Source organism: Odocoileus virginianus, chromosome 30, assembly GCF_023699985.2.
Source record: "Odocoileus virginianus isolate 20LAN1187 ecotype Illinois chromosome 30, Ovbor_1.2, whole genome shotgun sequence".
Classification (NCBI taxonomy): Eukaryota; Metazoa; Chordata; class Mammalia; order Artiodactyla; family Cervidae; genus Odocoileus; species Odocoileus virginianus.
The window spans coordinates 29,212,112-29,238,754 of record NC_069703.1 but is presented as its reverse complement, the minus strand read 5'-3'; the positions used below and the strand labels follow the sequence as shown (position 1 = coordinate 29,238,754).

The 26,643-nt window shown below is 59.1% G+C and overlaps 1 protein-coding gene across 9 annotated transcripts in view; it reads right to left on the bottom strand.

Annotated features, from left to right (window-relative positions):
• The window catches only part of ARHGEF10L (Rho guanine nucleotide exchange factor 10 like), a 149,489-nt gene extending 126,025 nt beyond the window's left edge, over nucleotides 1–23,464 (bottom strand). For 6 of the 9 annotated variants that reach the window (XM_070458780.1, XM_070458786.1, XM_070458783.1 and 3 more), the window contains exon 1: nucleotides 22,744–22,901. The gene's annotated coding sequence lies outside the window, so the exon portion shown is untranslated. Of the gene's footprint in view, nucleotides 1–5,317; nucleotides 5,454–22,743; nucleotides 22,902–23,321 lie in introns of those variants that run through there. The other 3 variants (XM_070458781.1, XM_070458788.1, XM_070458782.1) reach the window with 3 other exon arrangements.
• Nucleotides 23,465–26,643: the final 3,179 nt, after the last annotated feature.

The window sequence follows — 26,643 nt, the reverse complement described above, 5'->3', positions numbered from 1 at the left end:
CACCCAGCCTCAGCCAGGACGGTCCCTCCCCAGAGAACTGCACAGACAAGACGCAGGGCCGAGCCGTGCAGGAGGCGGCTCCCCAAACCCGTCTGGGAAGAGGCCCGGGCCCCCGCGCCAGGCGGTGATCAGATGAGGGGTGGGGTGGGTGGGACTATTGTTACAAGCTCGCTCCCCAAAGACCAGGTTCTTGCCCCGGTGAGTCCGGAGCACGTGGCCGGGAGAGGGGACGGGACCCTGCGGCAGCACTGGCTGCAGCCCTCGGCCGCTCTGGCGGGCAGGAGGGACCCTGGCGCCCGGGGAAGGGCCACACAGCCCCCACGGGCAGCCCGCCCGCGTGGAGGGAGCCTCCTGGTCGAGGCCCACAGGGGTCCACTCTGCCTCCAGCCGCTTCTTCTGGCCCAAGCTCGGCCTCCCTCAGCGCAGAGGCTGCCACTTGCCCCAGAGAGAGCTCTGGGCAGGAAGAAATAACCCATGCAGAGCTGGGAGCTAAAAATAGCTCAGCCCACCCCAGCAAGGCGAGGCAAGCTGTCTGGGCAGCATCTGGGGTCTCCTGAAATGACCCATGCGGAGCTCCAGGGGACCCAGAGGTCTCAGCCCCAAGGCGCAGCACTTAAGATTCAAGCCGCCCCTTTAACTATGTGCCACAGCCTCCCGCACGGAAGATGTGAGTGTGTTCTAGGAGCTCCCTGTCCTCCGCGCCTGCCAGGGAGGCACAGAGATGCCCGTCCTCCCACCAAGCCCCAAAGCGGGCGGGGCACCCACGAGGGACCGAATCAGCCCATTTTACAGAGGAGGAAACTGAGGCTCGGGGACAGCTTGGCCAGGCCCTGAGGCTAACACTCGGCTCCACAAAGTTTCCACCTGCCTCCCGCCCCTTTGCAAGTCAAGACTCCAGGGACCCCCCGGTGGTCCAGTGGCTAAGAAAGGCTCTGCTCCCAGTGCGGGGGCCTGGGTTCGATCCCCAGGCAGGGAACTGGACTCTGTGTGTTACAGTGAAGATCCTGCCTCGGCGAAGACCCTGGGTGCTGCGACCAACACCAGGCACAGACAAGTAAAAAAGGTGAAGACTCCAGAAAGGGAGGTCACAGTCAGGGAAGAAGACCCCAAAGGAAACAGCGAGGCTGAGTTTCCTCAGTTCAGGTGAAACACGGCGCCCACCGAAACCCAGTGTGTGACGCCAGGGAGGCCGTCCAGCCGCCTGGACGCTGCGGTCGCGGGGCGGGGCAGCCTCGCAGCCCTCTGTGGAGGGGCCCTTATGCAAAGCACCCTGGCCGGAGACGCGGCCTGCAGAGAGCTGCAGATATCAGGCTGCTTCCCTTACTTGAGCTCAAATGTCTTCTGCTAAACTCACAGAGAGCAAGCCCCCTCCAGCCAACAAGCTCACAGTGAGCCCCCGCCGCAGCCTGCCCATGGCTGTCACTTGACACTGTATCAGAAGCATCCTCAGCTGACCTGGGGAAGAGATGGACCTGGGCAGGTAGGACCCCGGGCTCCAGGACCCCGGGCTCCAGGACCCAGGGTTCTCTTCCCTGCTTGCAGCCGGCAGACCGGACAGGTGCCCCACAAAGCCACACTGGCGTGGGGGGCGGGCTGGACGCAAGCACAGACACCTGTGCATTCCCTGCCAAGACTGAGCCCCACGCCAGGCTCCCCCGAGGTCTGACCTGTGGCCAAGGTCTCGGTCAGGGGCAGAGACAGCATCTCCTTTCCCATGAGGATGCAAACCGAGAAGGGAGTGATGAGGGGCCCACCTTCCATGTGTGTGCCACGCACGTTAGGCCTGTCTCCAGGCCCCACGCCCTCCCCCGGGACCTAATACAGTTCAAGGGGAGGGTGGGAAAGCCAGGGTTCTGCTTTTGGTTTTTTTTTTTTTTAGCCTAGCTGGTCTTTGTTGTGATTTAGTTGCCCCGAGGCAGGTGGGACCTTAGTTCCCTAACAGCCCCTGCACTGGGAGGCGGGTTCTTTACTGGACCAGCAGGGAAGTTCCCAGGAAAGCCAGTCTTTATCTCTCTGGATCCACCCAACAATATCTCTTAATCATTCCACAAAAACTGACTGAGCACTGCCACGTGCCAGGTTCCAGGTAAGGCTCTGGGGACTCAGTCCCTGCCTCCCTGAAGGCCACGCCCCACAGGCAGGCAGGTGCTAAGCAATCACACAAACCCATCGCTACGGGCTTCCCTGATGGTTCGGCAAGCAAAGGATCCGCCTGCAATGCAGGAGGCCCAAGAGGTGCAGGTTCGACCTGAGTGGAAAAGATCCCCTGGAAGAGGAAAGTGGCAACCCACTCCAGTATTCTGGCCTGAAAAATCCCATGGACAGAGGAGCCTGGCGGGATATATCTGTGGAGTCGCCAAGAGTTGGAGACGACTGAGCGACTGACATGTGCACGCAGGCATACGTCACACATGTTACACACGAGGGCATGCCCATGGGGTGGCGGAGAACGCCAGGGCTTAACTGGGATTGAGCGCAACAGCCCAACACTCCAGCTCAACTCTCCAAGGACTGATGCTGGTCCCAGGGACTCCACGCAGTCACTGGACGACCTGCCCTGCATCCTAGCTGCTCAGAACAAGAGGACTGGGCCTGGCGATGGCCCCATCCATTTCGCCAGAGGCTCAGCCTCTGGGCCAAAGCTCACAACTGCTCCAGCCTCCAAGGGCCCTCCCACCTCCCAACGGATGTTTGGATTTTAAGCCAAACCCAAGGAATACGGGATGTTGTGGGCGCTTTTTTTTTTCTTTCCTCTTTTGCTTTTTTTGGAGGGAGGCAGTATTGGATTTCAAATTTTCCATTCCATTTCGCTTACACAATTACATTTTCACAGATCCAGCTAAGGCAGTGGTTCTCCACAGGGATGACTTTGCCCCCCAGGGACATGTGGCAACATCTCGAGGCATTTGCATTGTCACAGCTGGGAGGGCGGGGGAGGCGAGTGGCATGCAGAGGGCAGAGGCCAGGGATCTCCGCACAGCCCGGCCCCGCAACAGAGAATTGTCCAGCTCCGGTGTCAACAGGTCCAAGGTGGAAAACCCTGGTCACGGGGCATCTGGTCAACTCCTCTGAGGATCAGAGCAGACCCTGGCCTGTTAATTCAGGGTCATCTTATTGCTATCAGTCACAGGAACGCAGAGACCAAAATCACTGCCACAAGATTCCATGGCAGATAGTACCAGGCTCCAAGTCTCCAAAGGACCTGCACTGTTTTCACGGATCTCGGAGCAGAGACCATGGCCTGCTTCCCCGTGTGCCTCCACCACCTGGCATGGCATCCAGAATACAGGAAGTGGGCAGAGGGGCAGGAAGCGGGGAGAGAGGGCAGCCTCTTCAGAGGGACCATGGCTTACCCCCTCCCCGGCTCAGCACCCAGCGCTGTTTCCAGCACCTAGCATCCACCTCCAATTTCACAAAAAAACCACTAGACGGAGCACTGCCCCAGGTCAGGGGCGAGGCCCCCCTCCCCTCCGACCCTGAGCCTAGCCAAGTACACGGCTTACTCACCAAGCACCTTCAGGGAGCTGGGTGCAGGCGCAGCCACGCTGGGCTGGCACGGTGGTGAGAAAGACGGACACAGGCCCGAGCCCTCGAACTCAGTCCAGCAGGGGAAGGAGAACCAAGTGGGCCCCACGGTTTGAAAGCAGGTGGGGGGGCTTCTGCGGGAAGACCTGGGGGCCTGGGGGACTCCTGGGACTGGCCCTGAACACAGACGGGGGGTGATGCTCCTTGAAACAGTGAGCGAAACCACATACAGTTCATCTCTGCACGCCCCGAGCAGGAGGGAAGGAGGGAGGGAGGTGGAAAGGGGGCTTCCAGAGGGAGTCAGGGGCCCCTCCTCGGCCCTGACTCACCTCTCCCCAGCGACCTGGCCCAGGAGCTCATCCCTGAAGGTAGTACTGAGTGCATGGAATCCAGGGCCCAGACACTAGGCCCAGTGGGGCCCGAGTAAGTCCCAAAAGGAGTAAGGCCCAAAATCAGTACCACAGCAGCTAACACGCAGTTATTCCTGCTAAGGGCCCAGGGCGATCCCAAGCCCTTCACTCCTGTGGTCGCGTCAGTCTTTATAACAGCCTTTCGAGAGAGGAACTATTCCCACCCCCATTTTACAGATTGGGCAACAGAGGCACAGAGAGGGTAAGAAAGGGCTCAAGGGCACGCGGCCAACACACGGGGGAGCTGGGCTCGGATCCCAGGCTGCGGGGCTGTGCCTGGAGCCCCTGGGACGGCCACGGCTTCGTCCCTCAGCCTCGAGCAGGCACCCGGCACGGGGCTGCCGCACTGTCTGGGAAGCACTCAGGTGAGCAGGCGGGACCAGGAGGACCCCACTCGGGGGGTGCTGGGAGGACGGGGGCCCCCAGGGCAGCACATCAAGAGGAGAAACTGGGGGACGGGTGGACAGAGTGCTCCAGCCAGGGGCCCCAGGGAGGGGTCTAGCCACGCTGCCCCCAGCAGAGCCTCAATGAGCAGGCCCCTCCCGAGGCAGCAGGATGCAAACACAAGAAGTCTCGCTGGGCATCCTCACCAGGTACCAGCTGGGGGCTGAGGACGGGCAGCTTCCTGAGAGACCAGGGACTCACCCTCACCCCTTCAGCCCCCAGCCCAGCGCTGGAGCAGACCCCCGGGCAGGGATGGCCGAGACTAGGGCCCCACTGTGCCTGCTGGGTACCAGCCAGCGCCCTCCCCTCTGCTGGGCGGAGGGTCACCAGAGATCAGGCCCAGCCTGGCTGGCTCCTCGTCCATGGGATTTTCCAGACCAGATACTGGAGCGGGTTGCCATTTCCGTCTCCAGGGATCTTCCCAACCCAGGGATTGAACCTGGGTCTCCCGCGTTGCAGACAGACTCTTTACCGTCTGAACCACCACGGTGCTCTCCCATTAGAAAGGTCTAAGCCTGCCCTCGTTCCGTCCTATGGAGTTTCCCAGGACGAGGCTCCTCCCTGCTGCGTGGATGCTCATAAGCTGGCCCTCCTTCCGAGTGTCGATCACCAGGAGGTGTCCCAGGCTGGCACTGTCCCTCTCTTGAGCTCAGCACACACTTGTTGGGTGCCCACTGCACGCCGGGGGTGAACAGCCTGGGATGTGACCTGGCTTGCACATCCTCCTCGCCAAGGTCAGGGCACTCGGGGGAACACGGCCGGTTCAGCTCATCCCTGGGACACTGACTCACATTGCCCACGTGCATGGATGATCAAGACCAGCCCTCCAGAATTAGGTCCTGCGCTTTTCTGCTCACAAGTGTGAAATCGAAGCGACAGGAATTGACAGGGAAGCCCAGTGACTGCTCTCACTGGCAGGGACTCAAACTTAGACTCACTGGATTGCTGAGCTTCTAGTAGAACCAGGAGCCGGGTGCGGGGCTTCGCGTGCACTTCGGGATGGACCAGCCGGGTCCCCACAGGATGGGCCTCTCTCTCTCTCGGCTCCCAAAGGACAGCGGCTGAGTCTGCTCGCTGCTCCCCCCGAAATGCCTAGCGCCACACCTGGCTGCCAAGAGGGGTTCAATAAATGTGGGCGGGACTGAACCGAGCCAGAAAGCGGGCGCTCAGAGAAGCACAGTGACCTCCCGAAGTCAGGCAGTCAGAGAGCAGTGAGCCTCTGCCCGCCGCCCTCCAAACTCCCCCAGCTGTGAGCCCGAGTGTCCAGCAGCCCCACCCTGCAGGACACGTTTCCCGGGGCAAAAGCCACCGCCCCTCCGGGCCCCGAGAAAGCACAGGCCAGCGCCACGGGAGACCTTATTAAAGAAAAGCAAAGAAAGGAACACCGAAGCATGCTGGCGGAGGCAGGGCCAGCCTGTGAGTCACGCGGCCCAGAATATCCGGGTCACAGCTGGCTCCGGGGCAGGCCGGGCGGCCACAGCCCCAGCATCTGACAGAGCGGCGTCAGGACCCGTGGGCCTCAGGCGAGGGGTCAGGCGGGCTCTGCCACCAACTCCCACCAGCGCAGGACAAGTCACTTCCTCTCCCACGCTCTGACTGTCTGGTCTGGGAGAAGGGCCAAGGGTCTGGGGCTGCCACTGCCCATAGGGCTGGGGGGTGGGGGGTGGGGAGGGCCAAGCCAGAGGCAGCCTCCCGCTCCCGCCTGGACAAAGCTTGACCCACATCGTCCCGTCCCGCTGCGGAGTGGACCCTCTTCCGCCCCACCCTCGATGCCTGCAGGACGACCCCACGCTCCGGGGCTGCGGGCATCGCCAGGAAGCCCCTCTCAGACCTGCAGGTCACTCTCAGCCTGAGAGACCATCCCTGAGGGCCTGAGGAGGGCGGGCAGCTGAGCACCGACGCCATCAGGGGCTTTGGGAACAGCCTCACCCCCGTCACGATGGCCCGATGAGGCACGCACGGCCCCCATCTGTCAGAGGCAGCCGTGGAAGCTAAGCCAGGCGGGGCTGCCCACACCCACACAGCCAGCATGACGAGCTTCCGAAGCCTCGCTCCTACGTCCTCATCCCTGCCTGCGGGTCAGCTCCCGGGGGACAGGGATGGGGGGCCCTGGGTGTCCCCCTTGTACAGGGTCCCCAAGAGAAGGCTTACTGATTGGCTGGGCGGTCAGTTCCACAGCCCCGCCCAGGCCCCAGGAGAGCTCCCTGGGATCCTACCTGCAGAATCACTGCATTCGGGTGTCCTGGGCCCAGTCCTGCCTGTCAGGGACCCCACGCCGGCCTGCCCCCACCTGGCAAAAGGAGACACTGAGGCCCCGGCTCAGAGGAGCCAGAGAGCAAACCTCAGCACATTGGCATGACCCCCGGAAGAGCTGAGAAACCGCTGGGGACCCAGCGAGGAGAAAGCATGGCTTTGCCAGGAGACCCTCTCGGCCCAGCTCCAGGCGACCCCCCTCGGCTGTGCAAACCTAGGCAGACGTCCCGCCTTCGCCGAGCCTGTTTCCTCCCCGCTGTAAAGCAGACAGCGCTGCTGACAGACCGCGGGACAGGAACGTCAGGCGAACGCGGTCACGGGGACGGAGCACGTGCCCTTTCCTTCGCAGCAGGGGCTCGCCCATCCCAACCCTCAGCTGGGCGGGAGGCTCAGAACCTGGCGCTCCTCCAGGCAGCCAGCCCAAACAGGTTTTCCTGGGAGTAGATTCTGTGGTTAATATTCACCTGCTTATGACCCAAATCTTCTAGGGCATCAGGCCTGCCTGAATCACTCAGCCCTGAGAACTCAAACCAAGCGGGGACGTGAAGTGGGAGGGGCAGGGAGCTGGCGCCAGGTGGGGTGCTGGATCCCAGTCCCTCCAGGCCCCCAGGCCCAGGCTGGCAGGGGAAGGAAGGTCCCTCCCACGACCCTACAGTGAGAAGCCCCGCCTGCAGCAGCCAGCTCTGAAGGCTCCAAGCCCATCAGATGATGATCCATCTCCAAAAGACCGTGGAAACCGGTGTGGGCATGTGAAGGGGAGGCTGGGACCGAGGGAGGCGGCATTGCGGATGAGACTGACCTGCCTCCCCCCGACCCTTTCTCGGCCTGGAAGCCGTGCCCTGTGTCATCCACCTGGGACCCGCCCATCTACATTCTGAACCATAACAGGAGCCAACTTCAGGGAACTCTTCCCAGAGGCCCACTGGGAGGGCCAGACACTCACCCCTCTGAGAGACAAACACCCCGGACGGGGGTCATCTGCTTTGTTTTCTGACTCCCTCACCAGACTGTGAGCTCCGTGAGGGCAGAGGCAATGCTTTCCATCCCAGCGCAGCCCTCGGCACATGGCAGAGATTCAAGAGTGATGGGCGGATGGATAAAGAAACGGGTGGATTAGTAGATCGATGGATGGATGAATACACGGATGGATGGATGGGTATATAAAATAGTAAGTGAATGAAAAATGACAGGAGTCCAAAAGTAGTGACCCAAGGCCACTGGTCTCAGGGCTCTATTTCAATCTGGAATTTACCAGGAAGGCCAGACAGAGGAAGAGATGGTTGGCTGGCATCATCGACTCCGTGGACATAAGTTTGAGTAAGCTCCGGGGGAGAGGGAAGGACAGGGAGGCCTGGCGTGCTGCGGTCCGCGCGGTCACAAAGAGCTGGACACGACTGAGCGACTGAACGACGACCAGCTCTGCCCAGGTGTTCAGTCTGACCCAGTCACTTTCTAGACACGCTTCCCATCTGGCTGAACGTCCCTATGTGATCGCTCTGCCCACTTCACCAGGCTGTAGCACATGTGACATAAGGTCCGAGACTGCGTCTGACCTAACAGTTACGCCCTCAATGCCTTCCCCGGGCCTGGAGTACTGCATCAGAGGATGACAAGCAAATGAGGAAAAGACCTGGAAGTTTTCTAAACAGGGTGACTTCTGATCCCAGCCAAGATCTGCTGGTTTAGAACCACTAAGGGTGGGACTCAAGAATTCGCATTTTGTTCAAACGCTTCCTGGAGATTCTGAAAATCGGCCAGGCCTGGGAAATGCCAGCTTGTAGGAAGCAGAGCAGCTGGCTCCTGAAGGCCGTGCCCAAGGAAGGGCGCAGCACAGAACAGGGCCGCGCGGGGCCACCGCCAGGCTGGGCAGGTCGGCGCTCTCCTAAGCCTTTTTCGACTCAAAGGGTCTAACAGCCCTCTTCAAAGTGTGGCCGCTGAACTACTGACTTCAGAAAACCTGAATGAGAGGGGGACTTTTAAAAATGTAGATTCTAAGGTCCAACCCCAACCTACAAGCTTGCAGTCTCCTGGGGTGAGGCTCAAGAATGGGCACTCTCTGCAGGCTGTCGGGGCAAGGCTGGCATGAACGTATGAGAATTACTGACTCCCGTCCCCAGGGTGCTCAGAGCAGCTGCCTGCATCTGGCATCTTCACGCACATTGAGCCTCTTGAGAGAGAAAAGTCCCATCTGCACATCTTAGGAGTTCCCTGGTTGCCCAGTGGTTAGGACTCTGGGCCCTGGTTCAATCCCTGATCCAGGAAGCAAGATCCTGCAAGCCGCATGGCACGGCCAAAACAGAAACCAGGGCATCTTGGACGATGATTCCAAGACCTGGCAAGGGAAGGCATGAGGCCAAAAGGTACTGAATGTGCCCACTCCTACGGACTTCCCTGGTGGTCCAGTGGTTAAGAATCTGTGCTTCCACTGCAGGGGACACTGCAGTGTCCTGGTCAGGGAACTATCCTGCATGCCATGTGGTCAAAAAACAAACAACAAATGTGCCCACTCCTCAGAACATCAGCCCTAAAGGGAACCAAGAAAGCACACTCCCAGCCTCGTACCGTATAGATGTGGACACTGAGCCAGGGAGGCCTGCGTCTCGTCCACGGTCAGCAAAGAGCGAGGGGCAGAGCCAGCCCAGCAGCCAGGGGCCATGCCCCAGCCTCCCCCGCGGCCCGGCTGCCCGCCTCCCCTCCTCCAAGCCTGCTCCCGGGTGAGCGGCTGCCAGCCTGGGCGTCTCAGCCAGTCCTGCAGCCCCTGGAAGACAGTGTGGCTTCACTCAGAGACTCCTACCGCCTCCACCACGGACGGTGATGAAGCACCTCGCGCTGCAGGAAGGAGGGCGCTTCGGAGAATGGAAGGAGCAGACACAGTCTGGCGTGGATCCCGGGGAGACTGGAGTGGGGCTCGTGATCACAGTTCAGTAGGGAGGTCCCCCCAGACTCAGCAGTCAGTCCACAGGGCCTGAGCGTAAACCGTCCCAGGGAAACAGCAGCATCAGTGTTTCTGTCTGCACAGGTGTTCTGGGGGAACACCTGTGTCCTGAAATATGCTAATAGAGTCTTACCGCAAAAAAAAAAAAAAGTTCAGTGGTCAGACCACGAAGCACCAGAGAAGAAATCAAAGTGCTGCTTAAATCATGACACAGATGAAGAAAGCTGGAGGCCGAGAGGATTACAGGCCTTGCCCAAAGTCACAGGGCTAGAGCGGGGGGCCGGGGGGATGAGCCTGCAGCCCGCCTCCAGGGTCCGGATGGCACCCAACGGGCTTAAAGGGCTCCTCTCAGGAAGACACAGAGGACAGATGGACAGTGAGGGGGGGGAGGGGGCGGTGAACGGGGAGGCGGGCGTGGATACATACAAACGGCCACGTCTGAAACAGCCAGCCAGCAGGAGGCTGCTGTGCACGCGGGGAGCTCCGCTCGGAGCCCTGGGATGGCCTGGGGCTGGGACGGGGTGGTGGGCGGGAGGCTCGAGACGGAGGGGATCTGTGTGTGCACACAGCTGATTCACACCGTCGGACAGCAGGAACTAACACAACACTGCCAAGCAGTTATATACCAATTACAAAAAAGAAAATTGCAGCAGAAATCCTTAAAAAGAAAAAGGTTCCTCTCATTTACTATCACTGTTCTTGCTCTTGATCTTCTGATGGGAGGCTGCGGGGTGTGGGGGGAGGGCAGTGGGAGGGGCTGGGCAGGAAGTCATCCCTGTGAGCCGGCCAGGAGGCGAGGCTGAGGATCCAGCTTCCCACTCCTGTGCTGTTCGTGGGTCTGCGCTACTGGCTGTGGGACCTGGGGCGGGTCACAGCCCTGCTCCAGACTGGGATGTCCCGTATGTAAAATCAGGAGCTGGGACCGGGTAATCCCAGAAGGCCCTTCCAGTCCTAAACCGCACCATCCTGCCCTCGGCCCCCACTTCCCCCAGCTCTCCCTGGACTCTGTAAACGGCCGTGGCCTGCGCCCCAGGCCTGGGCTGCCCGTGAGGCTGAGCTCTGGCCAACAACAGACTAAGCACGGTTTTGCTCTCCCGACTGTGACCCCCAGCGCTGCCCCTGGGCATTTAAGTCCAGCCCTCACATACAGGTAACTATGGCGTGGCCCTCGGGAAAGCCGGACAAACCCTTTAGACCTCAGTTTTCACATCTGCAGCGTAGCCAGTGATACCCTCCTCCCCGTTATCAGGGAGCCTGCCATTGAGATACACACAAAGCGGCCGCTCTGGGCCGGGCCCACCGTGGGGCTCCGCCGGCGCTCACCCGAGGCCCTAAGCTCCGCCGGCGCTAACACCAGGCGCTAGGCTCCGCCGGCGCTCACACCGGGCACCACGCTGACCAGTGCTCACACCATAAGCTGCTCTCTAACTATAAGGCTCCCTGAGAGGTTTTCTCAACTCAACCTACCCCTTCCCCTCAAGGGACAGAGGATGGGAAGTAGGGGAAAAGTGGCAAACATCTGATTCCTGCAGACTCCTGGAAACCGGAAACCTCATACTCGTAGATTAAGAGACCCTAGATTCTCCATCTGCCCGTTTTGCAGAAAAGAAAACTGAGGCTGAGGGTGAAGGTAGGGGTAGGGTGAAATGTTGCCCAGGCTCTCCTGGCTGGTTTGAGGCAGGGGTGGGAGCGGAGCCCAGGGGCTGGGACCCCAGGCCCGGGCTCCTCCTGAGGCCCTGGGCAGTAAAGAGCAGGTCAGAATCTCTGGAATGCTGCCCCCAAGTGGCGAGGAAACGATGTTGCTGTTCACTTGCTCAGTCCTGTCCTTGTGACCCCGTGAACTGCAGCCCGCAGGCTCCTCTGTCCACTGACTTCCCAGGCCAGAATGCTGGAGCGGGCTGCCAATTCCTTCAACCAGGGGATCTTCCTGACCCAGGGATCGAACCCACGCCTCCTGCGTTAGCAGGCAGATTCTTCACCACTGAGCCAGCTGGGAAGCTCATGAAAGGATGAGCGAGGGGCTTCGGGCCACTGCGGCCCCGAGGCCTTGTGCTAACCCTTAAAGGGCTGGACCAGATCTGGGGTGCCCCCAAAGTGGGGTGGCCAGAAAGCAGAAGCCCTCAGGACTCTGTCAGGTGACTTGCCAAGGACGTCTGACGGGGCCCAGAAGGGTTTCACGGGAAGGCTCCAGAGTCAGGCAGGTCGAGGTTTAAGTTCTGTCACTGGCGAGCTCTGTGACTTTGGGCAAATTACTTACCCTCTCTGATCTTCAGCTGCCTCATCTGTAAAATGGAGATGATAACCCTACAAACCTGAAAAGATTGCCACGAAGAACCGAAAGAAGATAATGTGTACTGCCCGGCACACTCAGCAAACACTGCTTATTTTTTTCACTCCCTTGGAAGCACGTTTAGTATCATCCCTGCCTCACAGGTGGGGTAAAGCAAGACTCCAGACAGCCGCCCCAAGTGGCGGGGCCCTGGGACCTCCTCCCTGTGTCTCCCGCCCCCAGGAGGAGGCCTCTGCCTGGCATCAGTTAAACACAGCCGCCCCCCTCGGAGACCGCCCCCGCCCCCGCAGGCCTCACATGACCTGGCCCAGCCCCAGAGCTTTCCAGTCAGTCACTGGGGAGGAAGCCAGTGCCCCAGGAAACTGCTTAAACACCGGCTCCGGCTCCTGGGAAGGCAGGTTCCCAGCTCTGGCAGTGACCCAGCTCCTCCCCTGCCTCCCAGGGGCGCCACCCATCCTCAGAGACCCAAAGGGCAACACTTAAAGGCACAGGGGGCCTGCAGATGGTGATGGTCCACGGGAACTCCGGTGAGCCCCTCTCCGGGAGTTACTCACCACCTGCTTCCACCCTTGAGACTCTGGTTGTTTCACTTGAGGAACCACTACCTGGGTGCCCTGCCATGCTGTGTGACCTCAGGCAAGTTGCTTAACCTCTCTGAGTCTCAGGAACCTCTTGAGTCAAGAGAAATGAGCAGAGTCTGGGAAGCACAGAGGAGGCAGCAGGGTTCGAACAACGACCCAGGAGTCAGCGCCTGTGGCAGCCTCTGCAGGTCTCCCTGACCTCTCCTGTCCCTCCCAGCTCGGTCTCCACCCAGGACGGCAAGTTCTGAGCACGCTGAGCATGTCCCTCCCCAGACTGAAACTCTCCAACGGCTCCCGTGGCCAAGATACACTGTGAGCTCCTAGTAAGACGGAGTCCCGGGCCACGCCTCCTCTGCCAGGCAGGGGGGGACAGCGCGCTCAGCCCAGCCCCTGCACACACCTGGGCCGCCTCGTCTCCCTGCACCAGCTCCCTGCTCCGCCCAGCGCCCCCTCCCCGGGAAAGTTCCCAGAGCACCTCTGCCAGGTCAGGTGCCTCCCCCGCATCAGTTACCTTCCTGTCCCGACACCCAGCCCGGACACGTGGTCACCGTATCTCACTCATCTCCAGCTCCGAGCCCAGCACCCGACTCCTAGTAAGTGTCCGATACAAATGCGCCAGGCGGGGAGGAACGTGAGGACAAGCAGATGAAAGCAACTTATCAAACCCGTGAGCTCCGGCGTCCTCCTCTGCAAACGGGCAGCGCTGGGGGAGGCAGCCGGCTCGCTGGCCGCGAGCCCTCACCCCTGCAGGCTGCTGCGGGCCTGCCCTGCCGGGGGGCACCCCAGCTCACGGGCCTCGCCCCCTCCCCCTGAACAGTGAGCACGGGAGCAGCACCCGCAGCTCACCCGCGGGGAGGACTCAGGGGCCCAGGCCCCCCAGGGGGCGGAGTTCAGGGTCTGGCAGGGAAAAGGGGTTCCTTGCACTGGACCTCAGGGGAAGGCAAGTGGGAGGTGGGCGTGACGGGGCGCTGAGCTTCTGCCGCAGGGTCCTCCGAGCGCCTGGACACCACTCTCCCGACCGGCTCAGACACTGCGCTCATCTGCCACCTGTGTCCCGCGACCCAGCGGCCCAGTGCCCTGGAGAACACGGACCCCGTGGAGGCAGCGAACGGGGGCTCAGCCCCACTGTGCCATCTCAGACCAGCCGCCGACCTCTCTGCTCCCTTCTCTCCACACAACGGGGGTCAGACGCTGCTTCCGCCAACTGTGGGGACCCAGGCAATCTCTGCCCGTTCCTCTAGCGGCTGCAGAATGACCGCTCCCGGGGGGCCCACACCCTCCCCATTCTCACCCTCACAGTCCTCGTGGCCCTTACCTCACCACCCTCGGCTCAAGGTTTCATTGACAGTTCCGCTGGGACTGTCTCCAGCCTTCCTTCTGTACAATCCAAACTTACCCCATCTTCTCCCATTTCCTAAAAGCATCCCTGCTCCCATCAAGCAGCTGGAATGGGAAACTGTGTAAATCTTGAAAGAGATGGGGATACCAGACCACCTGACCTACCTCCTGAGAAACCTGTATGCAGGTCAGGAAGCAACAGTTAGAACTGGACATGGACCAACAGACTGGTTCCAAGTAGGGAAAGGAGTACGTCAAGGCTGTATATTGTCACCCTGCTTATTTAACTTATATGCAGAGTACATCATGAGAAATACTGGGCTGGAGGAAGCACAAGCTGGAATCAAGATTGCCAGGAGAAATATCAATAACCTCAGATATGCAGATGACACCACCCTTGTGGCAGAAAGCAAAGAAGAACTAAAGAGCCTCTTGATGAAAGTGAAAGAGAAGAGTGAAAAAGCTGACTTAAAACTCAACAATCAGAAAACTAAGATCATGGCATCCGGTCCCATCACTTCATGGCAAATAGATGGGGAAACAGTGGCTGACTTTATTTTCTTGTTCTCCAAAATCACTGCAGATGGTGACTGCAGCCATGAAATTAAAAGATTCTTGCTCCTTGGAAGAAAAGTTATGACCAACCTAGACGGCATATTAAAAAGCAGAGACACGACTTTGCCAACAAAGGTCTGTCTAGTCAAGGCTATGGTTTTTCCAGTGGTCATGTATGGATATGAGAGTTAGACTGTAAAGGAAGCTGAGCACTGAAGAATTGATGCTTTTGAAATGTGTGTTGGAGAAGACTCTTGAGAGTCCCTTGGACTGCAAGGAGATCCAACCAGTCCATCCGAAAGGAAATCAGTCCTGAATACCCATTGGAAGGACTGATGTTGAAGCTGAGACTCCAATACTTTGGCCACCTGATGTGAAGAACTGACTAATTTGAAAAGACCCTGAGGCTGGGAAAGATTGAAGGTGGGAGGAGAAGGGGACAAAAGAGGATGAGATGGTTGGATGGCATCACTGACTCAATGGACATGAGTCTTGAGTAAACTCCAGGAGCTGGTGATGGACAGGGAGGCCTGGAGTGCTGCAGTCCACGGGGTCGCAAAGAGTCGGATGCGACTGAGCAACTGAACTGAACTCCCATCAAGGGCCCAGCGCCTCACCCCACCACCCCCACTTCATCACACCGGGGACCACCCTCTCTCATTTGCCTAAAGAACAGGCTCCTGAGGACGTCCTTGGCAGTTCAGTGGTTAAGACTGCACCTTCTAATGCACGACCAGGTTTGATCCCTGGTGGGAGAACTAAGATCCCACATGCTTCAGGGTAAAGCCGAAAAGTTAAAGAACAGAACAGACCTGGCCCCTGCCCCGCCGTGTCTGGCGCCCTCCTGAAGCAGGCCTGGCCCCCAGCACAAGCCACCTCCCTCCCCGGGGACATCTTTCCCCAACTGCTCTTGGCTCGGCCAGCACCCCGACACTCGGGCCCCTCCTGGCCCCTCAGCCTCTCCCACTTCAGGCTGCAGCCCCTCAACCTTCCCGAGGTGCCGTTATAGTAGAGGCCCACGCTGTCTCTGTGCTTCCGTCTAGTCTGACTTGCACTCTCAACAGCCTGCAGCCGTGGCGACCGCCAGCTCCGCACTGCGGCAGGCCCAGGCATCGTGCCGGCTTCCCGGACACCCCACTCTCCCTTCCCGGAGCGCCCAGCCGCCTCCCCCCAGCCTCCGGGATCCCCCTGACCCCTGCGTGGTCCCGCCTGCACCACCTATATGCTAATGACACCCAACCGAGGGGCCCCCAGGTCACTCCTGGACTTCAAGCCAGCGTCTCACATCTGACCCCAACTGGATTCTTGCATTCCCCAAAGCTATGCTTCCAGCCTCCTCTGAACCACCTTTTCTTAATGACATCACCACCCACCGGACACTCAAAAGAAGATTCCAGAAGTCTTGACTCCTCTTGATTCCTCTCTTTCCCTCACCCCATGACCAATCCACCAGGAATCCCAGCTACCTCTTTTTCTGATAAGCAACCTGCATGCAACCACTTCTCTCCTGCTGCGTGGCCTCCACTCACACCCCGGCCACGCTCGCCCTTCACCCGGGCCCGAGTCCACCCGGCCCCCGAGCCGCTTCTCTTCCTGCAGCCAGAGGGCCCCTCCTCGAGGTACGTCGGAGCCCACCAGGCTCCAGCGGGCCGTGGAGGGCTGGAGGGACGGGCTGGGGGCACACGGTCACCTGCGGGCAAGGCTTCCCCTCTCCCATTCGTGCATGAGGCCCTCACCCCCCGGCACCCACTCCAGAGCTTCCATGTCACAGGCACTAGGTTTATTTCTGAATAAATTATCTGAAAAAAGGTAAACTTTCCAGCACTGTTAATAGCTGAAATCTTGGGGATCATATTTCATTAATAAAGTATTCACGGGTAACTAAAGAGAAACTGCCTACGGCTTTCTGTTGCACCTGGATTAACCATCCTAACCTGCCGTGATCAGTGATCCGAAGGTCCCTGCGCGGCCTCACCTGCTGCAAACCAGCCGGATCGTTCTGGCCTCAGGGCCTTTGCATCTGCTGTGCCCCTGCCTGGAACACTCCTCTCTGCTCCGAGCAGGGGGAGGGGGAGCGGTCCCCTTGTCATTCAAGACTCAACTTGGGGACTTCCCAGGGGTCCAGTGGTTAAAACTCCAAACTCCCAGTGCACGGGGCACGGTTCGATCCCTGACACTAGCATTCCACCTGCCACGTGGTATGGCCAAAAAACTCGAAAATAAAACATCTTTTAAAAAAGACTCAGCTTAAATGCCTCCCCTCAGAGAGGCCCCCTGACCACTTCGAGCTGACAGATTCTGCAGCACTAATCCCACATACACCCCCTTCTCTGCCAACCCCGCCCCACCCCATTATTCCCATCCCTTCACATTAGGTGGTTTTCTTCGCAGGACTAGTTTCATGACATGCCGTTTACCCTGTTGCCTTGTTTGATTTCTCTGGCTTTTGTCTCCTCCACCATCACAAAAGACCCACAGGGAAGTTCTCCCACTGTGGTAACAGCAGGCGACCCTGCCAGGCTCTGGTGGGGGCCCAGCTCTGTCCTGAGCAGCGTACTCGTGTGACCCCATTTCACAGACGGGGAAACAGATACAGGTGCGGCAAGAAACAGGCCTGGGAGGAACGGGGTACCGCCGCCCTGCACCCCCTCCCAGGCCCAGCCCAGACCCCGCCCTTCGCGGGTCCTGAAGAGGTACCTGCCGACTGAGCAGATGAACCGCTGAACAAACGAAGGTTACGCACCGCGGGGCTGAGAGAGGTTGTCTTCAGGGGTGCAACGAAGGGCGATTTTAAACGTCTTCTCCCTGAACTTTCCAAGTTTCCTTCAATGGTCACATAATACATGCATGATTTAAAAGTAAAATAAATCCTGATTTTAAAAGAAATTCAAAGGTTCTGAGTAATGTTTGGGTTCAGGAATATTCTTCAATTTCCAGAGACTGTTATTCCTCTATTTAATTTAAACCATTGTTTTCCTAGGGAAATTGAATAAAAAGCCCACATTTTTAAAGCTCGCGCCAAGCCTGCCCACTTCAAACAGTGCAGAGAGGGCAGTAACAGGAGCCGCCTCCCGCCTCCCACTCAGGGCTGGACTCTGGGATGCACCCCGATCGGGAGCCGCTGGAGGGGGTCCTGTGGAGGCCAGGCTCTCGGGGAGCAGGGGGCTCAGCCCCAGAAACACCGCCCCGCCTCAGGCCCCAAGCGCAGCCGTGCACAGGGCTCACCCCAAGCCACTGCGCTGCCCCGGACCGGGGCTGTTCCTGCATGAAGGCAGTGGGGAGGCCGCCCCCCCGGCAGGCTGGTGGCAAGCTGAACCCCTTGGCAGATGGGCCCCTCTCAGCCAGCAGGTCAGAGAAAGGCGAAGCCCGTGGCTCGGCGCAGGCTCTGACCCGGGGGTGGGCACAACCTATACTCCGAGCAAGCCGCCGCCTGCCCCGAGTCCCCACCGTGTGTGGGTCCTGCTGCCAGGGGCGTCGGGGGCGCAGCCAGGCCAGGCCCCGAACGGGGTGGCATGGCTCCAGGGTACAGGGGTGAGAGCCGGGGTTCTGGGGCAAGCAGGGCCAGGATGAGCCATGCTGCGTCGGATCCTCTGGGCAGGCGACATAACGCACCTGAGCTGTAAGGGGAGCTGATGACACAGGCCCCTCATCAGGGTGGCCGAGGACTGAATGAGCTCCCTGAGACCTGTGCCGGCTGAGGAGCCTGCCCCGCGTCAGTATGAGCTACGACCCGCAGCACTCTCCAAAACGCCAGTCGTTATTATCTGCTTTTTCCAGATGCCAGGCCTAGCGGTCCATCTGAGCACCGAGTTCTATCCTAGGCTTTGACCCTAAACTACAGGGCGATGACCACAGCTATGTGGGTGAGAAGACACACATCCCCTTCCAGTGAAGGGCAGGGTGTGCGCGAGTCCAGACGTGTCAGTCTTTGCTCCCTCCCTCCTTCCACGGGAGAAGGGAAACGGAACAGAGCGGGACTGAGGAAGAGCTCTTTGGTTTGGATCCTGCCACTCACGCTGGCCCTGGGAAAGTCACCCAACCTCTCAAGACTCAGTTTCCTCGCCTATAGGGCTCCCCTGGTGGCTCAGACGGTAAAGGATCTGCAACGTAGGAGACTCGGGTTTGGTCCCTGGGTTGGGAGGATCCCTTGGAGAAGCGAATGACTACCAGTATTCTGGCCTGAAAAATTCCATGGACAGAGGAGCCTGGCAGGCTACAGTCCATGGGGTTGCAAAGAGTCAGACATGACTGAGCGACTTAACACACTTCCTCATCTATAAGATGGGATAATAGTCCCCACCTGAAAGATCAGTATGGGAGTTAAATGAATCGGTGCATGAAAAATGTCTTCCATAAAATATAAGCGTGAGTTGTCTTTAAGAAGCAAGCTCCTAATTATCTGCCTAAACGAAGGGCAGGAGCAGCAGAGGTGATCAAAAGCGCTGAATAACCAGGACTTCCCTGGTGGTCCAGTGGTTAAGACTCTGTGCTCCCAATGCAGGGGGCCTGGGTTCAGCCCCTCGTCAGGGCACTATGAATGAGATCCCACATGCCACAGGTTGAAACGAAAAAGAAAGAAAGAAAAGGCACTGAATAACCTAAATAACCGTGACTTTCATCTTTGGGGTGAACAGAAGGAAGGAGACACACCTTCTCAATTCTTTTTTTGGCCTCATATTAAAGTGGAAATCTTTTTTTAAGAGTCCACCAGCCACAGATGCTGGTGCTGGCGCAGCGGCAAGCTTAGGGGGTAACAAGAAAGTGCCCCCAAATTAAAGATTTTGTAGGGAGCGGGTGACCCACAGAGCGGATGCCCCGGAAGGAGAGGTGTGTCAGGGTTCCTCTGTAGGTACCCAGATGATGCTGGGCGCTCAGACTTGAGGACGTTTCAGGACTTGCCCTGTTCTGTCGCAAGCCCTGAAGACTCGCAGCTTGCTGACTCCCAGCTCACTAAGCTTCCGACAGCTCACGCCTCTGAGCCTTGGCAGTTCCCTCCACCCAGACCCCTGCCTCTCCCCACCCAGTCTACTGCCGCACTCTGCACACCTTCCTGGATGTAGCTGGACACACACCCCTCTCCCAGCCAGGGCTCTCAAATTGTCCAGGAGCTACAGCCTGCCCATTCGACAGTCCGATTCTGCTCTGCCCCTGACTCCACACGGATGCGTCATGCCCACTGCTGCCGAAGCCAGCCCCAGGCAGCGCCAGCCACCTGCGTCCCGGCCACGACACCTTCACCAGCCCCGAGCTATTGAGCTTGGCCACAGCCTCTCCTCGGGCACGCCTGCCCCTTGGCCTCCCAGATACCTGGGCCGTCTTGAGTGTGGTTTTCCCATCAGGGGCCAAGCAGGCTCTCAATTAACTGAAACGTATCCATATCCCATGTGCCTGGGAAGGTAGGCGCGCAGTGTCTGAAGGGCAGAGCTCACCTGAGGGCCACTTCTTCAGTGGCCATCCCAGCCGACCCCGCCCCGGGGCAAGCTGCCACGCCCACTCTGCTCCTGTGAGGGCCCTGGAGGGTCGTCATGTCAGAATGCCAGCTCCAGGGGGGCGGTGCCCGGGGAGCCCGCTGCCAGATCCCCACGGCGTGCTGGTGGATGTCTAACCACTGGTTCTCCGGAGGGGGAAGCGGGGGTGGCTTGATTTTCAGCATTTCCCAGTTTCCCTGCTGTAAACACTCTCGCGTGCTCAGTCGCTCGGTCGTGTCTGACTCTTCGCCTAAATTCTCCAGGCAAGAATGCTGGAGTGGGTTCCTACTCCAGGGGATCTTCCCGACCCAGAGATCGAACCCGGGTGTCTTGCGTCTCTTGCACTGGCAGGCGGATTCTTTACTCCTGCACCCAATGCTCTCACTGTGGCCAATTTCAAGCTACAAGGTGAGCCACTGAACCCAGAGCTGGGAAGAGACGCGAGGCAGCGGCTGGGTGGCCAGTACAGCCCCCACTGACGAAGGCCCCATTTACAATTTTTCAGTCTTACGATGGTGTGAAAGCAATACGCATTCGGTGGAAACTGCATGTGGGATTCTGAGTCTGGATCTTTTCCCAGGCTGGCGGTGTGTGCAGGACAACACTCTCTCGTGATGCAGGGCAGGGCAGCCCGCCTCCACTCCCGGCCAGACCCGCAATCTCTCATCACCACTCTGCACTCAGACAGCCACTCTGCGTTTCACTTTCTGTCCAGTGTTCGATAAACTGCATGAGACAGTCAACACTCTATTATATAAACAGGCTTCGTGTTAGATGATTTTGCCCAACTATAGGCTAATGGGAGTGTTCTGAGCCCGTCTAAGGTAGGTGAGGCTAAGCTAAAATGTAGGTTAGGTGTATTAAATGCATTTTTGACTTATGATATTCTCTTTTTTAACATTTTATTTCTTTATTGGCCACACCATGTGGCTTGTAGGATCCTAGTTCCCCGACCAGGGGTGGAACCTGGGTCCTGTCAGTGAAAGCACTAAGTCCTAATCACTGGCTCACCAGGGAATTCCCTCGACTTCGATTTTAAACAGACGATGGGTTTATCAGGACCCATCATAAGTTGAGGGACATTTGCCTATATATGTGTGTTTATATATATATATAGAGAGAGAGAGAGAGAGAGAAACATATATACATACAAAAGATACAAATAACCACAGAGAGAGGCAATAGTGAGAAACTGGAAAAGGAGGAAGTACTATAGTTTGAGTTTTTATTACCCTTGTTTCCAGTGTAATTTATTTAAGTATAAATTTGTAACTATAGCCAGTTTACTATATACTGTAAACTTGCATTTTAAAAGCCCAGATCACAAAACGCCTAAAATTTAGCAATCAGCTCTCACTTTGGTACAAACTGACTCCAGCACACGACTGCCCGGGGCCAGCACAGGCTGCGTGAGGACAGGTCACTCCGGGGAGCCCATCAGACTAGGCCTCGGGTGGAAAGTGACACTGACGCCTCCATCAGGGCGAAGAGAAACCAAGGGGCTCTCTGGGGACACACGAGACGAGGGGGAGCACGGGCCAGCCTTCCGGAGAGAGGGAACCGCGGGGGCAGAGGCCCTCTGACGGAAGAGCAAGGAGCCGGGGAGACTGATGGGGAGGCCGGAGAGGCAGCGGAGTGAGAAAGACGCGGCCCCCTGAGGCCTCGCGTGCCGGGGGGAGGGTTTGGAGCCCCCTCAGAGGTTTCACCCCAGTCACCTGTGTGGTTTACATCCCCGGAGCCCAGATGCTCTGGGGCACCGTGCTGGGAGGACAGACAGAGGGACGGGGGGACGCCGCAGTGGGGCCCGCAGGGAAGGGCTGAGGCTCAGTGAGCCGCACGGTCTGTCCTCTGTCCCGGGGTCTGGGGGGTAATGGAGGGGCTGCAGCGGAGAGGGGCGGGACGCCCCCGACGGAAGCCCCGGGCAGGGCCGAGAGCTCTGAGCCAGCCTCAGCGCCAGAGACCCCTCCCCACCAGCCCCCTGCGTGGCCCGAGGCAGGGTCCTCGGGCTCCCAGGCTGAAGGGGGCCTCCAGACCCCTTGCCCAGGGTACCCGCCTGGCACAGGGAGGAAGCACTGCCCCCTGGCTCTGCTAGGTCAGGGGCGGCCTCCCTCTCAGGACTGGCCCCGGGGGCCCGGGAGGCTGCTCCTCGTGTTCCCGGGCCCACCCCGGACACACGTCTTCTGCCTGCAGCAGACGCCAGGCCTGACTGCGCTCTGTGGCCGTGGCCTCCCCGCGGCCCGGGGCGTTCTCGCCAGCCTCCCACTCTCCTCCTCCAGGAGGCCGCCCTGCTCCGCCTCCGGGCAGGGCTCCAGGGTGGGAGAGGCCGGCCCAGAGCAGAAACAAGACCGCTCCCTGACCCCTCCTCATCTCGGGACCCCCGGTCAGCGCGGGGGAGCTGAACCACAGGGACTGCAGGGCCTAAAGGCCCGCACGGGAGCCAGAGGGACAAGGAAGCGCTGGGTGGAGTGAGGATTCCCGAGCTGCCTGCACAGAGCCTGACACACACACAGACACACACACACACACACATAGACACACGCACACACACAGATACACACACACACACACACACAGACACACACACACACACACACACACGCACACAGACACACACGCGCGCGCGCGCACACGCTGATGCACAAAGGCCACACGGGGGTTGTGAAGACGGCCGGGACGCCGAGGAACACACAGCCTGTCCTGGGGGAGCACACTCGGGTGATGCCGTCACTCCAGGACACAGGGCTGACCTGGACACAGAAGACGAGGCTCCGGGAGCCTCCCCCAGAGACACACCCGGACACACGGAGGTGGCTCCCCCAGAACCGGGGACACAGGATGGAGCGGGGACCCCGGGCTGGCGCGGGGATGCCCACGGGGCCGCTCGGCCCGGGGTCTCGGGATCGCGGAGCCCCCCCCGCCCCCGCCCGCCGCGGGCCGCACTCACCGCTCGGCCTTTGTTGTCCGCGCCGCTCACAAAGGCGCCGGCGGCCGCGCCTCAGCTGCCCGGCGGCCGCGGGCGCCCATGGCCGGGCCGGCCCCGCCCCGCGCCGCCGCTGGCCGCCGATGGCAGCCGCGAGGTCACGCCGCACGGCTCCCCCCGCCGCCGCCGCCGCCGCTGCCCCGCGCGCTCGGCGCCGCCCCGGCCCCCCGCCCGGCCGGGCTGAGGTCACCGCTTAACCCCTGCGGGCCGGGCGGCCGCGCGCAACGGCGCGCGCGGGCGCGCGGGACCGCGGGAGGCCCGGAGCCGCCCCCCGAGCTCCCCGGAGGCCCCAGCGGCTTGGATCCCTCCCGCCCCCGCCCCACCCCGCGGGGAAACGGACGCCCGCAGAGACCCCCGGGTCACACAGGGCCCCCCACTCCACCGCCCACCGCGCGTCCCCTCGCCCTCCCAGGCCTCCCAGGAGGGCTCTTGGGCCCATTCTTGCTTCTCCTCCTTCCAGGAGCCTGCCCCGGGCTCTACCCCGAGGGGTGAGGATGCCTGGGTTGGCCCCAGAGGAAAAGTCAGACCTGCGATGCCCCCACCCTGTCTCAGCCGCAGAGGGGCCTCCTGAGGGCTCCGATCAGCCCTGCACGCTGGTTTCCGATGACAGCCTCAGGACCACAACACTGGCAGCCGCAGGCGGCGGGGGCTCCGAGCTTAGCAGCCAGCCTGCCATGTGGCTCCATTTTCCTGATGAGAAAACGGGGGCTCAGAGCTGTGACTTGGCAAAGCCCACCCAGCAAGGAAGTGGTAGACCCGAGATCCTAGCACACCCCTCTCTCCTAGCTCCCAAAGCTGCCAAACACTAGTTACTCCTTCTCAGAAATCCAAAGACGCCTCCGGATATGATGCAATTAATTACAGTTATCAGGCCATTAATTAAGATTATCCCTGTTGTTGTTAAACACTGCCCCGCTACCTCCCTATTTGCAAAGAAATTCACACTCAGGCTTATCAGCAATTATTCGGGTTGATAATGATGAGTTTTGCAGCCTCCAAAGGGCACAGGTGTTATGCAGGCTGGAGTCTGTGTTGGCCTGTGTTTATTCATTCAAACAACCAGAAAAAAAGAAAAAAAAAAAAACACCATTTTTTTTTTCTTTTAACTACTCCCTGTTTGGCAGGCACCAGTCTTAGGGGCTAGGAATGAAACAAGGAACCAGAGAGACCACGGCCCTGCCCCCTCACCAAGAAGGGGCATGAAATACAGGCCTCCGCAGTCCAGCAAGACAAGCCACACCAGTCCGTGCTCTGAAATCATCTTACTCATTGTTGGGGTTGCTTGTTTATTGTCCATCTCCACACGAGAACATAAACCCCACAGAGCTTGCTTAAGAGTTGTTCACAGAGTCATCCTAACCCCCAGGCCCAGGGCAACACTGGGCTCAGAGTGTGTAGCCAGTTAATATTTGTTGAGGACTTACTATGTTCCGGGCTTCCCCGGTTAGGTCAGATGGTAAGGAATCCACCTGAGATGCAGGAGACCCGGGGTCAGGAAGATCCCCTGGAGGAGGGAATGGCAACCCCCTCCAGTATTCTTGCCTGGAGAATCCCATGGACAGAGGAGCCTGGCGGGCTGCCATCCATGAGGCTGCAGAGTTGGACACGACGGAGCGACTAACCCTATTATGTTTCCAGACATCATTCTAGGCACACAGGAGACATCACGGAATGAAACAGGCAAGGCCCCCGCACTTCTGGATCATCCGTTCCAGGGACAAATAAACGATGGAGGAAGGTTCAGACCTATTCCGCCCCCTCCGTGGCTGGCTTTCCCTCCTGGTTCTGAGCCCTCTTGAGTCCTCTGGTCTGGAACACCTGTCCCCTCTTTGGCCGCACTGAAGCCGGCCCTCTTCCCAGACGCAACAGAGGGTCCGGCGTCTCCAGGACGCCTCTGCACACGGCCCCCGTTCCCCAGCCTCCTCCCCCACTGAGCTCTGCCGCGCTTCGCCCTTTGGTCAGTTGCTTCTGCTAGCACTTTTGTTTCTCTTAGTTAATTCTGGGCAGGTACTGACTTGAACTGTCTCCCAGGCAGTTGAACTGTTGAGGGAAGCTATGATCCAAGCTTGGGGGTGGAGGCCATACCTCAGGCCCCCATTGTGTCTCCAAAACCCGGCAGAGGTTAGAAGCACACCGAGTGAGCACCCTCAGGCCCTTAGCAGTAGACCCCTCTGGAGCCAGCATTGCAATCTACCAGCTCGTACAACAAATGGAGCCTACGGAAGCATTTTGTTTTGCCCACAGTGATTTTGTTATTGTTGTTAATTACCTCCCAACATTTAACAGTTGATAGATTTCCCGTAAGTTGGCGGATTGCTGGCTTCTCTTAACACATCTGAAGATCTGCTGATGCCCGGCTCCCCGGGCCACACTCTGTAGGCCCCAAAGGGCCGGGGCCGTAGAAAGAGCTGTGTCCTTCCACTTGTCACTGTCCCTCCGAGCCCTGCGTCACCCATTTGACCTTGAGCCCCTCTGTGAATTAGTGTTTTCATTTCATTTTCTCTCTACATTCTACTGAGAAGAAAATCACATCATGGAAACACATACTCGAGAATAAATGAGCCCGCAGCCCTCACCTTCTAGGCCAGGCCAGGCCCCAGAAGTAGTCGCTCAGATGTGCCCGCCTCTTTGGGACCCCCTGGACTGCAGCCCACCAGGCTTCTCTGTCCATGGAATTTTCCAGGCAAGGATACTGGAGTGGGTTGCCATTTCCTTCTCCAGGGGAGCTTCCCGACCCAGGGGTTGAACTTGGGTCTGCATCTCAGGCAGGCTCTCTACCAGCTGAGCCGCCAGTGAGGCACAGGCCAGGCCAGTCCTCCTGCGTCCTTGCTGTCTTTGCCATCCTGCTCCGACACGAACACACGCCTTCTCTCCCACCGGCCCGACTTCACACGCCGAGCGCCACAGCGTAAACGGAGGTGCAGAGCATTTCACTGGGCCTTTGCCTTTGTTCCTTCTGCCTGGAATGCCGTTACTGTTCCACACCGCCCCTCCCCTCCAAGACACTGTGGCTTTTGGATGCTTTCCACGTTGATCAACCTTCTCAGGGATCTGTTCTCCAGTGCCCTGAGACGGGGTTCGTGGGCTCCCACAGCACCCTACAGTCTCCCCCTCACCCTCCTGCAGTCTTTTGTGCGGGATTTGCCCCACGTCCTCCCCTGGCCTGTGAGTCCTCAGAAACAGGGACTCTGCTGTCTCACTCACGCTGGAATCCCCGACACCTGGGACAGAGCCCGATGGCGCAGAAGCATGAGATAAATATTTGCTAAATAGATGAGCGAATGGCTTTCAACGGCCACGAAAGGAACAAAAAGGATTTCTGGGACTGTTTCCACATCCCAGAACATTCAATTAACCAGAATTTCACACTCGCCGAGCATTCTGGTGGTGCAGGATCTATTGTGTAAGCATCATCATGAATGCTACGTCTGGGTGGGACTGGGACTGCTCCCCCTGGGCTCCAGGGCCGAGCAGGGAAGGGGGGAGGCCCAGGGCACAGCGGTGTCTTCTGTTGGCCAGAGAAGCTCAGCAGCCTGGCCACGGTTGCTCAGGAAACTGGTGACCAAGCGAGGATGAGAACCAGGGCTCCCGCCTCTGCCTCCCAGCCCAGCCCCACTGCCATCAGCCCAGCCTTGTAGTAGATCAGAAAAGAAGTCGGTGGATGGGAAAGTGGACTTCCCAAGCCTATACCGCCCTCGCACAGGCAGTACAAATGGAAAGTGTGCGTAAAGCAACTAGCTCTTATTTCCCGTGTCATCAAACCAATCACAAGCAGACTCTTCTCTAAGAGATGCTGGATCACATTTTGATTATGAATGAGGATGATGGGGTCTGTCTTACGAAAATGAAACCTCTTTCCAGAAC